At 40.0% G+C, this 18,115-nt stretch overlaps 1 long non-coding RNA gene across 1 annotated transcript in view; it reads right to left on the reverse strand.

The window, feature by feature from the left end:
• Window positions 1-921: 921 nt before the first annotated feature.
• The window catches only part of LOC141567182 (uncharacterized), a 51,605-nt gene continuing 34,411 nt past the window's right edge, over window positions 922-18,115 (reverse strand). Inside the window, exon 5 of the long non-coding RNA XR_012489626.2 lies at window positions 922-1,002. This is a non-coding gene — a long non-coding RNA (uncharacterized LOC141567182). The remainder of the gene's footprint in view (window positions 1,003-18,115) is intronic.

Below are 18,115 nucleotides of genomic sequence, written 5' to 3' on the forward strand. Positions count from 1 at the left end.
AATATGTAGTTGATGTTCACATGTATGAACATCAACGTACTGGTTGTTTACAGCTGACTCGAGTGCTAAATGAGAGAGCCCAGGCCGTATTAGTTGTTACATATTTTGAAAATCATCCCAAATAAGAATTGCATTCACTGATTTACACATTTAACAAATAGTTATGAAACGTATTCTGCTGGGTGTTGATTCAAAAGGGAATGAAAAGGAACATAGACCCTGTCTACTTATAGACCAATGAGGCTACAGACATTGTCAAAAGAGTCATACGTATGTGTATGTATATATTTGAATATATATTATGACAAATGAGATGTAGAAGGATCAGAAAAAAGCTGTTCTGAGAGTACATATTTGGAGGATATGCACTTTCCTTAGGGAAAGCCTGAGGAAGCTGAGATCTGAAGGATGGGTAGAAGTTAACAAGTAAAGGGAAGAGCAGGTGCAAAGGACCTGTGGTGAGAGGGATCATGGTGAGTGTGAGGGGTGAACACACATTCAGTGTGGCTTGAGCAGAGAGAACAAGGGACAAGGCGAGGTCCATGAGGCGGAGAGGCCATATTAAAAAGTCCCCTTAGGATCACTGTCCTTTATCACCTAATGCCCAATGTTTTGAAAACTATAATTTTTCAAGTATTTTTGTCCTTTTGTTGTTTTCTCTACCTTTTTCTTAATAATTACCTAGGAGTTCATGGTATGGACGTGTCTTGGTGTATATTACCAATCCTCCACAATGATCATTGAGATAGTTTCCAATTTTTTGCTATTATAAACAGTGTTACAGCCAACATCATTATCCATGTAACTTCTCTTCCATTGCATGACAGGTGTGCAGACATACATCAATAGAAGGTGCTGATGGAAGAAAAACCAAAGGCAGATACTCTTTAGGTAAATTAAATAGGGTTTCACTCTTACAGTCATTTTTCTTTTCAGGACCTGCTGTTTCTCACTCTGGTTCAGCCTCCTTTGGGAACTCCAATTTATTAGGTAGGTCTGTACCTGTAAAGCAAATTGTGAATTGTTTCAAGTTCTTTTTGTGTTTAGGACTGCTGGGCCATTATAAATTAAGAGGTTAAGCAACTGTTTAAATGTCCCTGCACTATCCATTCTAGTTAAGACGTTCTCTGAATCTAGCATAAAGAAGAGGAGGCGGTTCTGCCCGAGGTACGTAGGAATCTCCGGGAACCTCATTGTCTCACCCTCTACTGGTCCCCTGTGAATGTCAACAGTTGGCTCCAACTGAGAGAGCCACGCCCAGTTACCCCATTGGGTAAAGCAAATAGATTTTACATACCTAGGGGATCCCGAAGGAAATAAGCAGTCAGAAAACAGCTCATCAATCTGCGACATTCTTTGGGATAAAGTGAAGTGCTAGCTTCAGAACCTAAAAACAAAAAACCTCACCACAGATGTGTGTGTGTTGGTGGTGGTGGTGAGTTGCAGATGGAAACATTTGGGTCAGCCTGGGTCACCTTGGGCCTTCAGGAAGCTGAATTGTCCCTCGTAGGCCCAGCCTTCCATGTGTATATGTCAGCCTAGAGCAGCATTTGTGCTGGGCCAGTGACCCTCATAAAACCTGGGTGAAACAATATACAGCAGTCCTATGGGGCACCATTCAGTACCCTCAGCATGAATAGTCTTCATTCAACACCCTCCCCGACCTCAGGTAAATCCAGCCTGAAGTCAGAGTTGGGGTCCTAGAACAAGGCTCAGTGCTCCAGAGTCTCTGGATGATCCAACAGAGCCTTGGACCAGATGAATAGCCTAGCTATAGGGTCAAAGCCTAGAATCATCTTTCATTATCCACACTCGGGAAATGCCTCTGATGGCTTTTGCCCATTTCCATAGCCACTGCTACCACCTGCCCCAAGACCTTGTCATACTAAGCCTCAGAATTGGCCTTGGAAATGCCCTTCATGGTCCCCAGTTCTCCACGCACTTCTCACATATGTGGTTCGCATTACAGATATATTGGAGAGTACCAGTTTAGACCGTTGTGACTTCACCTGTATTATAACCTGAACTTGAAAACATAAATTTACCACTGACCACTAGGTGGCACCCTATCACAAATTATACTGTATTTTAGGGTAGGCATGCTAAGACAGCTTCCTTTGTTTGAGCATGTCTTATTTCTCCAGGAAAATGCCAGTCTCATGTGTCTCCTCCTCAGTCCAGCTGGTCTAATCTCAGAACTTTGCCAACTGGGAGCCAACTGGGAGTATGCCTTCCACCTTGCCCTTTCGCTTACCAATAAGACAGAAGGAAGAAAGAACAATAGGACCACAAATCCTTTTCTTTAGATGGTACAAGGAGGCCAAGGCCACACTATTTATAGCAAGTCATGCAAATGGAAATAAATCAAGATATCGTCTGCTGTGGCTAACTTTAATTATTCTGGTGCCTTGCTACTGTTTAACTTCCTGTGGTGATTGTAGCCATATTTCATAAACCCCGCATGCCGCTGGACCTTGCTTGACTGCAGCAAATGCTGGGAAATCCAATGCCACTCTCCCTGTATCTTGTCCCAGTGCAAACTGAGGAGGCTTGCTATCTGATTTCCTGTCATGGCATTTGCTTTATTTCACGTCCTTGCCATTCTTGATTCAAAGCATTTTCAGCCTGCGGTGCGTGTCAAAGCCTCTGTTTGTACTGCACACTGGCCACTCTGTGAAGGACTGCTGCCCCTGGCAGATTATAAGATGCAGAGAATGCTCAAGTAGGGAAAGTGGAGGGAGGATTGACGGGTTAGTGAGTGAGACATAGCAGCCCTGCTAACTAATGTGGGAATCCCCCACTGTTTTGCATGCTGTTTCACTCTTTTGAGAAAAAGCAGAAAGTGAGAAACCAGCAAGGTGTGAAAAGATATTTAATGTTAAACCAACCTACTTTAGATGTGTGGAATGCAAAACAATTCTTGCTTTCTGATCACAAACCTCAGGTTAACCTGTATTTGGTAATTTGTACACACAGTGCAGAAACAACATAAAGTTCTACCTTTATTCATAGTTTGGCAAATAAAATGGCAGTGACTGAGGTTAGCTTTGGGACGTCACCAGGCAAACTAGACTGTCACCTGGGCCCAGGGTAAGAAGGAGGCTGGCCAATTGATGCTGTTAGGAAATGAAAAGCAACAGGTCAGTGGGAGAAGTCACAGTCCATGCGGAAATAAAGGAACATAGTGATGAAAGGAGCATGTGAGTAGTAAAGATCGGAAGCAAAGGTCCAGCCCTGTCCTGGAAAAGCAAGTGTCTTGAGCTTCACACATGATTGCCTTTCTTTGTGGCAAATACATTATAATGACTGCTATTTTCATCTAGGCCTCCTTCTCTTTATCTGTGGAAAAAAAGGTTCAACTAGACAATGTAGGGAAAAATATGAAAGACACGGAAATGAAGCAAAAATGGTTACTGGGTATCTCCAATGGAAAAATAGGCAGACGTTATCTAAACATACCCTTCTGGGTTATCTAATTCTGTGGCGTGTCTGCCTTTCACTGTCTTCGAGCTCTTTTTTCAGTCTATAAACTGTAGATAACTGATAGCAATGAAAATGATTCTTGTCCAGAAACATGCAAATACATTTTGATATGTGGAAATGCAATTGAATTCCCTCTCTCCCTGTGATCTTCCAATTTTGTCATGTGCTATCTGTGTCCACTTGGGGTTCTCTGCTGACATAATTAGCTATGGCTTAGTATACTGGGGTGGTCTCCTCTAAGACCACATTGCAAGAAATGATGGTGGAGTGAGATTTGGAGTGGGCAGCCTGGAGAGAAAAATGTACATATGAAAGAAGGAATTCTGTAGGAGATCGTCACAAATCTGGAATGAATCTTATTCCTTTTCTTTACTGTGATAACTTTAACAAGGAAAAACCAAAGTGGGAAGCAAAGGGCATTTATTTGAGATCAAAGGATAGCTATTCAGGAAGCACTGATTCAGGCAGAAACCCAAGCAGTGTTCTGATTATGAGGTAAAGGCAAGAGGTATTTATGAGAAAAGGAAGGGAAATAATTACGTGAATAGAAGAAAGGAATTTCTATTAGTGCCAATAAGCCAAGGAATGGATTTCTACAGGTGCAAATGAGTTAAGATGTTCTTTAGCTACAGATAGTGGCGCTACCGTGTTCCCCCCAAAATAAGACCTAGCTGGATAATCACTCTAATGCATCTTTTGGAGCAAAGATTAATATAACACCCGGTTTTAATTTTACTATAAGATCCGGTATAATATAATATAATATAATATAATATAATATAATATAATATAATATAATATCGGATCTCATATTAATTTTTGCTCCAAAAGACACATTAGAGCTGATTGTCCAGCGAGGTCTTATTTTCGGGGAAACATGGTAATTCTAAAGAATGTCCTATATTTTCAGTCCTCATACTCAGGATGTCTGCTTTCCTGTTAGCTTTACAAGCAGTTGTTTAGAATATAATGTGGGTTTGGCCCAGTCCAGAGGTTCTTTGCCTAGTTCAAACATTCCAAAGGTTTGAAGTTTGAGAAGTAAGATGTGCAAGGCAATTTCCTTTGGGATGGTGGCTCCAGCTCCATTATGAAATGGCTCTATTGATACCCTTTTCCACAACTGTGTGTCTTTGATGAGCTAATGCTATAACCTGGAGAAAAAAAAAAATTTATATAGGCTGAGTATCTTAGCCTAGGTCCCCGGAAATGAGAGTTTACCATTAAAGCTTATGCGCAAGTCATTTATTTGGGAATGTGATCCCAGGAGACATGAGTGAAAACAGAGATGGAGGAAAAACCAATCAAAGATGCTTTATCTAGTTGACTATCCCTAAGGGTGTCTGGTTGATCAATCCTCTGAGAAGCCTTATGAAATTCATATCCAAACTCTCCAGCTTGGGGGAGCATTTGAGATCTTGTTTCCCTGCACATATTGTCAGTTTGGCTCAAATAAACTCTTACAAAAACTCTCAAAAACAAAAACAAACAAACAAACAAACAAACAAACACAGTGTCCAACTTGGGGATCAAAGAGAAGAACATTTATCCACCAGGTCCTGTTCGCTATTAATCAAAGGTTGCTCCTTGGGGCCTTAGCTTCCCCCACACATAAGTGCTGAACTGGTTTAGAGAGGCCAGGGCAGGAAATGAAAAGCTCGGTGAGGTATCTGGGTGAGAGTAGGTGGTCACTACGGCAAGGCTTAAACAAAAGGGGAGTCTAAGACAGTGGTGCGTGAATGAATGCTTAGCAACCAGCTTTCAAAGACAGGGAAGACATCCTGATTTGCAACATTTGCTAATATCCATGGTGTAAAATACTGCCACGCTGGCCAACTTCAAGCTACCGACATGATGTCACGGAAGACAGAGTTGGGAAGAGATGTACACAGTGGGCCCTTATGAGCCGGTAGGGGCCAGCTCCAGAACACCTCTGGAAAAGGATTTGAAGTAGTGCCCAAGACTTGCCCAATACCTTATTATGCAGCATTCCCATGGCTGCAAAGCAAATTAGCTTAGGATTTTGGAGCATTTTAAGCAAAGAGGAACTGTGTTGGTTTTCATGATTAAAAGATGCAGATGTGGAGCTGACCAGATTTAGTGGCTCAAAAAATATAGGTGAAGATCTCTTCTCATCCTTTACCTCTGTCTTCTTCCGACGGGCTTCCTTCCCAGGCAGTCCCTTCCCCCATAGTAGCAAAGTGGACACCATTAACTTTTAAATTGTCATACTATCAGCAAGGCATCCCCAGCAGAGAGGTGCTCTTTCTCAGTAGGTCTAGGAGTGAGAAAGCAGGGAGCCTAGGGTTTTTCTAGACTATAGACTGATGACATATCACTTCTCCCCTCACAATACCTCTGACACCAAATGTGTGAGTCATTTTTCCGCACACCAACAAATTTTCCAACTCTCCAGACACCAATGGGGTGTCCAATAATTTAATTTAGTTCTGACACTAACGACTCAGAGTTAGACACTCCAGACATCAGTCACAAGTAACGGGTCCTCGGGTGATCCACACTCTGGCCAGCGTGGCTATGAAGTCAGGAGTTTCCACCACCTGCCCTTCCGCCTCCAGGTTTGATACTTTGTCGGGAGGGTTCACAAAACTCAAGGAAAGAGGTTATGATAATATGTTTACTGGGTTATTATAAAGTATATTATAAAAGATGTAAGTGAACAGCCAGATGAAGATGTACACAGAGCGAGAGCTGGAAGGGTCCTGAGTGCAGGGGTTCCTGTCTCCATGGAGTCTGGGATGCACCACCCTTCTGGCATGTGGATTCATTCATTCACCAACCTGGAAGCTCTCCAAACCCAAATCTAAAGAGATTTTTATGGAGACTTCATCTAGTAGGCATAATTGATTATTAACTCAATCTCCAGCCCCTCTCCCCTCCCAGAGCATGGGAGTTGGTGGAACTCAAAGTTCCAAGCTTCTAATCATGGCTAATTCTTTCTGGGGACCAGCCCCGACCCGTCCTGAAGCTATCCAGGAGCCTTCCAAGAGTTGCTTCTTAGAACAAAAGACTTTCGCATCACTCAAGAAATTACAAGGGTTTTAGGAGCTCTGTGTCAGGAACTGAGGGCAGAGACCACATATTTATTTTTTAAATTATGTCACACATATGTATAATTTGTCCATGTATATTTGAGGCCCTCCTTCCACATAGATGTAATATTGCATACTCTACACACTTTTCTCCATTTTTCTTTTTTGTGTGTAACAATATGTAAGATATCATTTCATAGCCCTTAGAGAAACCTTCCTTTTCATAGCTGGACAGTACCCCATTGTGTGGATGTCTCATGTGTTCTCTCATAAACATTGTGTGGTTTCTAATCCTTTGTGCCACAATGAGCAGTTTAATGCACACGTCTGTTCATATTTTTGCTAGAGTATTCATTGATCATCAACAGCTGATTATAAGAGAGATAACCAATCATTATGCGCCTACTAATTGGAGAACACAATATGACTCATAAGGTAGTCTTGCCAAAAAGACAAACCCAAAGCAGATTGAACCTTTAGATCCAATTACAGGACATATAGAGGGCAGAGGAACGTGTTAAACATACCACGAGGAATGCAATCAGCAAAATCTAGCCAGCACTAGCCAACAGAACTTCCTATAACAAGGGAAATGTACTATCATTAGGGAAATATACTATATGTCCACTGTCCAGCCATTAGTCAACATATTGTGCAGACCTATCTGTAACCCAGGTACGAACTTCTTCTCCAAAGTTGGTCATAAGAACCTCTCCGTGGGTGTGGGTTGATGGACGGACAGCAATGCAGACGGGGGTCAAAGGAGAAGTAGGTGCTAAACAAGTCTGAGCCACCTGCTCATGCACCTTGCTTATGCCTTTCAGACCGGCTCCAATCTGACCTCGTACATACCACTACATTGGATGATGGTTCGCTGCTGCACATGCCTGACCCTAAGGGTTGGCAGATCAGAGAGCACCCAGTTCATAGTGCCACTTGACTTCCCAGAGCATTCAGTCTCCATCGGGGCTTAGTGGCAAGCCAGAAACTTTCTTGAAAGGAGAATTGTTAGTACAAGAAGAGGCTATGGCTTTGCTCCCAAACTATATCTACTATGCTATGATTTTCCTATTGGGGCTCACCAGAGTCTTTGGTACTTTTATTTACCAAAGAAAACTCAAATGCTATGCTGTGTCAAAAGGCCCAAGTGACAGGGTGGCATGTACCACAGCCTGGGTTTGCTGCATAACATTTTTTTTTAAATTAAAACATTTTTTTTCAATTACCATTGACATGCAATATTATGTAAGTTTCAGGTATACAATATAGTGATCAGACATTTATGTAACTTATGAAGTGATCACCTTAATAAGTCTAGTGCCTATCTGACACCATACATAGCTATTACAATATTATGCGGCATAGTATTTGATTGCTCTGGGATCCCACTCAAAACTGGTTTCTTTATTGCAAGTGGGTTGGAGCAACACACACAAATATGATATAGTTTTGCCTTCAAAATCCAAAGAAGCTAAAACTATCAAACTTAGAAGAAAACATAGGTGTACATCTTTGTCACCTTGGATTAAGTAATGATTTCTTAGATATGACACTTAAAGCATACAAAACAAAGAAAAAAACAGATAAATTGGACTTCATCAAAACTAAGAATTTTTGTGCATCCACAGATAGTATCAAGAAAATGAAAAGACCACTCACAGAATGGGAGAAAATATTTGTAATCATATATCTGGTCAAGGTCTAGTATCCAGAATACATAAAGAAATCTTACAACTCAGCAACAAAAGACAACCCAAATTAAAAATGGACAAAGGATCTGAACAGAAAAATTTCCAAAGATATCCAAATGGTCAATAAGCACATGAAAAGATAACATCATTAGTCATCAGAGAAATGCAAATCAAAACCATAATGAGATACCACTTCATACTCACTAGGATAGCTATAATAAAAAAAAGGATGGACAATAGCAAATGTTGGTGAGGATGTGGAGAAATTAAAACATACATTGCCAGTGGAAATGTAAAGTGGTGTAGCCACTTTCAAAAGCTTTTTGCAGTTCCTGAAAAACTTAAACATAGAGTTTACCAGATGACCCAGCAGTTCCACTCCGAGATATATAGGGTGCCAAAAAAATGTAGACACATTTTAAGAAAGGAATAAAACTGTATTAAAATTGTAATAATAAATATATACTGATAAGAAAAGATGAATACAAGTCATATGTATACATTTTTTGGCACCCCCAGTATATACACAAGAGAATTGAAAACATATGTTCCCCAAATTCTTATTCATAAATGTTCATAGCAGCATTATTCATAATAGCCCCCAAATGGAAGCAACCTAAATGTGCTTCAACTGATGAATGGATAAACAAATGTAATCTATCCATACAGTGTAATACCACTCAGCCACAAAAAGGAAGGAAGTACTGGTACTCATGACAACATGGATGAGCCTTGAAAACATGCGAAATGAAAGCAGTCAGTCAGAAAAGACCATGTATTGTATGATTCCGTTCATATGAAATGCCCAGAATAGGCAAATCTACAGGCACAGAAAGTAGACCAGTGGTTGCCAGGGGCTGGGAGGAAAGGGAACGGGGACTGACTGCTAGTGGTGGGTCATGAAATATCCTGGAATCAGAGTGTGGTGATGGTTGCACAACTCTACAAACATACTGAAAACTATTCAATTGTACTTTTCTTCCATCTGGAAACAGTTCTTTAGTCCGTCTTTGTGTTCATGGCATTGACCCCTCTGGAGAATACAGGTCAGTTATTCTGCAAAATGTTCCTCAATTTGAGTTATTTGAAGTTTCTTCATGATTAGATTCAGATGAAACACTTGGGGGTTGAAATGATGTATTTTTCTCAATGCATCATTTCAGGAGGCACCTGCTGTCAGTTTTCCTGATGTCAGTTTGTCCCAATATTGGTGGTGTTCACCTGGATCATTTGATAAAGTGGTGTCTGCCAGTCTTGTCACTGTCAACTTACTATCTTCCCCTTTACAATTAATATGTAATTTGTGGGGAGAGACTCTGGTACTATGTAAATAACATATTCTTCATTAAACTTTCACTCACTGGTTTTAGGGTCCTTTCATGATTTTCTAAATCCTCTGTGGTTTAAAATGACTTGTTTCTAATCAGACTACAGACTGTTTAAACATAGTATTGTCTTACTCCTAAATTAATACTGATTCCCCTACAAAAAGGTTTTTTAGAAAAGTCCTGATACTCTGACTATATATCTGGTCACAAGAGAGATATTCAGGCTGAGAAAAAGTTTGACACAAAGAATGAGAAAATAGCAGGGTAAATTCTCTTTTGTTTTCAAATGTAGGCTCTGTGTCTAGACATAGATGTAAACACACAATTGCTCAGTGTAATTATATCTATTGTTTATGGGGTTGAATCAGTCTGGTTGGGGAGGATAGACTAATGAAGAGGTTAACACTATTTCTTCCTTCCCACTCGGGCGCAGATTGGAACAAGCACAGCTCTGGAAACATAAAACAGTGTTTTCAATGCCTTCATTACGCCCATCATTTGATTTCCTTTTACTGTAGTCCTGCTGATGGGCCGTGCAGACTTACAGTGAAACTAGAGGCTCAGGAGATATTCTGGAAATAAAATGCTACAGGGGCAAGCGATTGGGGCTCCACTGACTGGGGCTCAGCAGCACCACTTCCTGGCTATTTAACTTCCTCTTTCCTCATCTGAAAAATGGGAAGATAATATCCAACTAATTGTTTAGCAGATTAAATGAGATGATACGTGTGAAGCACTTGGTAGGGGGTTGGCACCTAGCACGTACTCTGTAATGTTTGTTATTATCATCACTATTATTGAGCAGTCTTAATTGGGCTGGGGCTGTTGCAGTGACAGTGTTTTTAGGAGAAAGTACAAGAAGCTGCCAGCCTGGGTGCTCGAGCCTAAAATCTTAATACCACTGCCTACTAAATTCATCCTTTTTGGGCTTCAGGGCCTTTGTAGATCCAGGTGTGGCCAATTTCAAAGCAAAGGCCTGAGAACACAGTCCCCCTCCAGCTTTGCTTCAGGGAGCAGAGCCCCGGGAGGGACAGGGGCGCAGGCAGTGGAACCCCAGCTCTAGAAGATGGTTGAAGGAGTGGCTGTAGCAGCAAAATGCCCGGGTTTAAATCTTACCTCCCAGGAACCAGCGGTGTGAGTTTCATTATTTATACCACTCTTAGGTGATTCCATTTCCCCATTTTTAAAAAATGAGTAATATTAATATGGTATTTATTATTTTGTCGCCCTGTGGAGAATTTTAAAAAGGTGATCGTTCTGGTTTTGTTACATCCTCAAGAGCTAAATGCACACTAGATTTTCCTCCCATCCAAGGAAGGCAGCTGAACTTGATTGCATATGCACAATGGAACCGGATTCTTACCAAACATCAGGGGATGTTGGTAGATATAGAATAGATCTGGGTTAATCTACACCAAGGAGAAATCCCATGATAATGGCCAATATATACGTTTTTATAGCCCTTACTTAGTGCTAGGCACTGGTTAAATACTTCACAGCATGAACCCGTGGCTCTTCGTCAAAAGCTTATGATATAGGTTGGGTTATGATCTCTGTTTCACATGTGAGACATCTCAGGTACAGAGAGGTCCCAGCTGGTAAGGAATGGAGTCGATTCAAACTCAGGCAAGTTCATGCTTTTCATCAACAGGCTGCCTCTGAATATATCCAGAAATACATGGAGGGGAGGGTAGAACCCAATATCCCTAAAGAATGAGATCATCCTAGATGGTCACCAGGTACTTGTGTTTTGGTTTATGGAGACAAGAACTCACTACAGGGGTTTGGTATCCTGGGACTCACTGCCTGCTTTGCGGAGCTGGTCTAAGCTGGAGCCTCTGTACAGATATAACATCATTGCTCTCTCTGTGAAGGCTTGTACGAGCTGGGGGAAAAAAGCTCCTGGTGCTTCTTTTAAAAATAGAAGCTTTAAAAATCCACAGCTCTGAGTACATTCTCACAGATGAAAACAAGCTCACCTGAAGTTACTAAATCTGTCCCCTCTGGGCAGCGGCTGTTCAGCTCTTCCTCCTCTTGACCCATTTTTTTCTTCCAGTAGCTGCTGTGAGCAAGAGTAATCTGACACCACCTTGCCTTAGCTGCCCTGGGTCTCTCTTGCTTTCTTCCCCTGGGGCAGCTGCAGGCTGCTCCACCATATTTTGCCTATCCACTCACACAGTGAGAACACTCAGATTGTGTCCAATTACCTGTCAATGCAAACTACACTATGATAAACACTCTTATGCTTGTTCCCACGTGGGCCAGTATGAAAATGCCTTTGGGACAGATACACAGGGATATATGCTGTGGCATAGGGTATGTATATTCTTAATGTCTCTAAGGAATGAGCGATTGCTCTCCAGGATGTCTGCACCACTCCTGCCAGCACGGCCTGCACAATCCTACACCCCCAGTCCCAGCCAACACTTGGCATTATCTATCTTTCTAATTTTGCCAGTTTAAAAGGTGTAGAGTGAAATCTCAATGCTGTTTTATTTTGTATTTCTCTAATCACTATTGCGTTGGAGCATCCCATCACATATGCACACCTGTTAGCTTGTTTGGTGTTGTCTCTTAAATTGCTCATTTTCCTGTTGGGCTTCCTCTTTTTCTTGTTCATTTGCAAGAATCTTTTGTACATTTTAGATCTTAGTCACCTATCGATTTTAACATTACAATGATGTCCTATTTTATTTGTCCACTAACTTTTTCCATAGTATTCTTCATTGAACATAAACAGGTAATTGGTTTTGTCAAATTTTCTCCTATGGTTTTGTGCTTTTGAGTTTCATTGAAGTTCTTCTCTACATAGACAGTCGCCCACATTTTCTCATTTTAAGTTTATATAATTTTCATATTTAGGTCTTTAATCCAACTGGAGCTCATCTTTGTATGTGGTATTAGGTAGTGATCCAGTTTTATTTTTCTCCAAAATGTGAGCCAGTTTTTCCAAGATCTTTTACTAAACAACTACTTTTCCCCCATTGCTCTGTGGTGCCAGAAGGTGCCATGTTTGTCGTGAGTTGGCAGAGCCCTCTTGAGAGTATATATAAGTCAGAAGAAAGTAGAATTGAGTGGTGGAGAGAGAAGGAGACATGCTGTTGTTTGAGCTCCAGATGTTTCTAAAGCCAGAAATCTCTCTCCACCTTTATTTTTGCTTGGGTTTTTGTCATTTGCAACTGAAATGATTATTACAACCATGATGCCCTAATTTAGCTTCTATCTAGAAGACCTCATTTCATATCCTGCTGAGACTCAAATTATAATGATAATTCTAGTCAACATAATATGTTCTTACTTGTACTAAGTAGTGGAATTTATATGTTTGGTTGGATTCTTTTGTTTTCTCTCAGGCTAAGGCAGAAGAACATTATGCAGTTGAAAAATGTGATTTCATTCTGAGATAATTGGAAAAGATTTGAGAAATTGACAGTTGAAGAGATCACAGGAAAGACATAGGAGAAAAATCTTTTGACCTTGGGTTAGGCAAAAATTTCTTAGCTATAAAACCAAAAGCATAATCCACAACAAAAACCTGATAAATTAGAATTCATCAAAATTTAAATCTTTTTTCTCTTTGAAAGCTACTGTTAAGAGAAAGACAACACAAGTAATAGCCTGGGGAGAAAATATTTGCAAAACACTTATCTGATAAAGGACTTGTATCCAGGATATATAAAGAACTCTCCAAACTCAATAATAAGAAACATCCTATTCAGAAAGAAAAAACAAACAGAAGTAACACAGGAGACAAATATGTAAAAATTGGAATCAACCTAAATGTTTACCAAAATGAATAGAACATTATGTAGCAATTCAGAAACAACGAGTTAGATATATATGTATTGACATAGAGAGATGACCATGGTATTTCACATGACTATAACTTACTCAAAAATATGGACTATGTGAATCTACTTTTAAGAGAAAAAAATTGTGTGTGTATGTACACACAGACATATATTTCATTGTGGCATATAAATAGGCAAAAGGGTAGAATGATACGCATCTGGTTGTTAATATTGATTACGTCTGGGGAATGAAATTGGAGAGTACATTAGTTAATTATTACTGTAAACAAATTACGCCAAAATGCGGCAACTGAAAACAACAAACATTTATTATCTCACAGTTTCTGTGAATTAGAAATCAGGGAGCAACTTATCTAGGAGATTCTCACTCAGAATTTCTCACAGGATGCAACCAACCTATTGGCTGGGTCACCTCAAGACTCAACTGGAGGAGGACCCAACATTGGTTGGCTTCAGAAGTGATGCTTACAAGATGACTCATCCCCAGAGCTGCCTCAGTTCTTCTTCACATGGCCCCTTCTCTTCCAGGACCTCTCTCCCCAAGTAGGCTTCCCAGAAAGATAGCCAGAACTTTGCATTGGGCCTAAGCACTGAGAGACACAGCTACCAAGCAAGAGAGAGCACACCCAAGAAAGAGCTAAGGAGTACCCAAACAAGGTAGAAGCCACAGTTTTTTTATAACCTCATCTCAGTAGCACGTCTGCCATCTACTATTCATTAGAATAGAGCCCACACTCAAAGGGAGGGAATTACACAGAGACATAAATACCAGATGGTATCATTGGGGACTAGCTTGGAAGCTACTACCACAGAGATAGCATTTTTAGGGGAAAAAAAAGAAAAAAGAAATAAAGAAACAATCTATCCCACAAAAACTGGGCAAAAGATTTGAACAGACACTTCACTAAAAAAGATATATGGTTGGTAAATACACACATTTGAAAAGATGCTTAAAATCATGAGTCATTAGGGAAATTAAAACCACAATGTGATACTATTACACATTCATTAGAAGGGCTAAAATAGAAAAGATTGATAATACCAAGTGCTGGTGAAGATGTGGAGCAACTGGAACTCTCACACACACTGGTGTAAGTGTAAAATCACTCACTGGTAACTGTTTAGCATAACTTCTCCAAAAGACATTGTATTAGTTTCCTAGGGGTTTGTAAAAAAGTACCACAAACTAAGTGGTAGAACAGAAGAACAGAATTTTCTTTTCTCACAGTTCTGGAGGCTAGCAGTCCAAAATCAAAGTGTAGGCAGGGTTGGTACCTTCTGAGGGCCATGAGGGAGAATCTGTTCCATGACTTTCTCCTGGCTTCTAGTGATGGCCAGCAATCCTTAGCTTTCCTTGGCTGGTAGATGCATTGCTCCAATCTCTGCCTTTATCTTCACATGGCCATCTTCTCCCTGTGTGCCCTGTCTCTGTGTCTCTCCTCTCCTTATAAGGACACCAGCCATGTGGCTTAAAGCCCACCCTGATCAAGTAGGACGTCATCTTTGCAGATTACATCTGCAAAGACTTTATTTCCATATAGGCTCACATTCACAGGTACCAGGGGTTAGTACTTCAGATATCTTTTTGGAGGACATAATTCAATCCATAATATACATGAGCTACAATATTCATAAAATCACTATCTGTAATAGTGGAGAACTGAAAACTACTCAACTACTCATCAACAGTCAAACAGATAAATAAATCATGATATATTTACGCAGTGCGATACCATAAAGCAATGAAAATTAACAATTTACAACTATGGACAACAGAATGCATGAATCTCACAAACATAATGCTGAGCAAAATAAATAAAAAACTAAACAGCATATAGTGTATGATTCTATTTAAATAAAATATAAAAACTGGCAAAACTATTCAATTAGAAGTCAGGAGAGTGGTTATACTCAGAAGGATAAGTGACTGGAAGGAAATATAAGAGGCTTTCTGGGGTGCAAGAAATCTTGTTTCTTGATCTGGGTGCTGGTTACTCGGGTGAGTTTAGTTTCTGAAAATTCATTGCACTGTACACTTATATTCCCTCCTATGCATGTTACACTTTGACAAATAGATTTTTTTTTATAAGTCATGGTCATGACTTGAGGTTTTCTCTTATTTAATTTCTACACTAAGACCACTTTTCCAAAGCAGCCATCAGCATTGTTCATAAGTCTACCAGGAATCAAGTGACGAAAATGTGTTGGTATCAATGATACTTATTTTGTTGACTTGGAAGGTTACTATGAATTCAAAGGGGCAGTACAACTTTTCAATTGTTATTTATTTATTGCACAAAATTAATGTTTATTCCACCTTTGTGTCATATTCCTTGATCCTTCACCAATGTTACATGAGGAAAAAAACAAAAGCAAAACAAATGAAAAACTGAAATCAGAATCACTAATGTTATCAAGTAGGGAAACAAATTAAAATCTAGCAGCCATCAGCAAGAGTACAGCAAAGACCATGCTGTAAAAAGAAACAAAGAAAATTGCTAGAAAACTGTATGCATTATACTCTTTCAAACCAGCAAAATATGCTTCTGCATACAATGGAACATAAACAGAATTCTTTTCCTGTAAGGTATAGAATGCAGGTTCTTTTTTAATATTGTGGACGAGTAAAATGTGCTTGTAATGGTAATTCTACTAAGCTATTCCAGAGTGGGCCAGGAACACATTTATGGATTCTGGGGATGATGTGTACGGCAATTCTTTGAAATGCGGGGATTTGAGGAGTACCATGTAGATGACTACAATGAGATGCAGGAAGAAGGAGAGGTCAATAGGATTCTTTTTCTTTACTTCGTGGAAAAGAACTTCCTTTGGGGGAGTGGGAACTATGATACAGGTTCAGTGCAAAAGATTCAAACAATATGGAAAATGCAAAGAAGAGGGTAAAGATTCTTCAATATGGACTACTGAGTGTAAAAACAGAGAAGCTGTTACACATATAGGGAGGGTATACAAGGAAAGGTTAGGACTTCCTCCAAAGATGGTAATTGGTTATCAGTCCCATGCAGACACAGCTACTAAGCTACTGTCATTTACCATTTCCATGAACATTTTGGTGTCTATCCTTCCCGTCCTCTCTGTGTATTTATAGATATACTAATATAATCCCTAGACACATTAGTCTGAGCCAAGGAATACCTAGGAGTCTGGGGCTTTAGGATTCCCACATAATCTTCATCAGCTTTCCTCCAACCGGTTCTTTAATATGGCCAATTGGGAATTTTCTCAATTATATTAAAGTGCTTATGCAAATGCAATGTCAAGCATTTTGCTCACCCCAGCTCCCTTCCAGATTGTTATTCAGCCGACCTGTACAGAAATTCTGGGGCTGCCAGTGTGCACTTTTGAAATTTTCCTGAGAACTTACAAGCTGTTCTGTAAACTGATTTTTCCAGTAATAGTATTCCTAGAATATCTGTCCCTACTTTATAAATACAGACTTAAAAAAACACCCCAAAAAACTCAACTTCAAGAACACACTTAGCATCTTCAAGATAAGCTAGTAGGTTTCTCAAATGGACTTTGCTCTATCTGATTGACGGCTGGAAAGATGGAGACCAGCTAATTGGAACCCAGAGTGCACAATCCAAAGTCTGTATCATTGCTCACGGTAAGCATTCACAAAAACAGTTAGTTTCTCAATGATTATATTACTCAGGTTTTTCTGCAATAATATTACATAGCAAGCAACCCCCACAGGTCAGTGATTTATAACAACAGACATTTATTTTTCTCTCATTGGTCTGTGTCCTGCATGTGGCTTGGCCAGGCTTGTCTTGGCCTTATAATTTGGTCTGCTCCACTTGTTTCTCCTTCCTGGAGCCAGGTTAGGTGGGAAATGGCTACCCGGGGCATTCTCTCTTCATGGCAAATGGCAGAAAGGCAGGAGGTCAAGCCAAATTTCAGAAATTCATATAAACCCTGTGGTAAGACATGGCATACGTTATATCTACCCACATGCTATAGACCCAGCCCAAAGTGAATGAGGTAGGGAAGTGTACTCCATCCATAGTAAACCATGTCAAGGGTGGGGACGGAAGAATCATGAACAAAAAATACTGTCTACCACAGGGACCAACCAGAATGGAAGATAAAATGAAATGTGGACTGAGACCTCCTGTTGAGCCTTATAAATGCCATGTGAATCCACACCACCTGAGAGCTGCAGCAGCTTCATCTAGCGTGTCCCTTAATCAAAAACCCTTTGTCATCAAAGATCCTTAGTGAAGCTTCCTTTCTGATAGTACTCACTCTGCCTTTATATTTAATATGCGTTACGCTCTTGTGTATATGTTTTTTGTGCTCTTTAGGGTTATGAAAACCTCACTTGGGTCTTAAAAAATAAGATTAAACTGACCTATCAATTTTTGAATGTTGAGAGAACAGTATTATTCTTCCCCTGCCAAAGTCACACTAATCAGCAAAAATAAATTTCTGTGAATAAAAAGGAGTACTGCTGCTAGGCAACAAATAAGAGAGCATTATTTTTATGTTTTTTGGAAGGTGTAGCATCTTGCTCCACTGTTTCCATGGAGAATCCCATTTGTCAAGATTAATCAGATACTGGAAAATTGGAATGTATGCAAAGAAAATAGTTTAGTAAGCAATTACCCACGCTAAGGGACAAGTAGGAGAAATATTTAGATGAAACCTCTTACCGTAAATCAAGCATTATCTCCTAGCATCAGCTGACTCAAGTTAACACTTTCATGTGTGTCAACTGCTATTCTAAA

The sequence above is a fragment of the Rhinolophus sinicus genome, chromosome 5 (genome assembly GCF_057876585.1).
Source record: "Rhinolophus sinicus isolate RSI-liver-muscle chromosome 5, RSI-T2T, whole genome shotgun sequence".
NCBI classification, from domain to species: domain Eukaryota; kingdom Metazoa; phylum Chordata; class Mammalia; order Chiroptera; family Rhinolophidae; genus Rhinolophus; species Rhinolophus sinicus.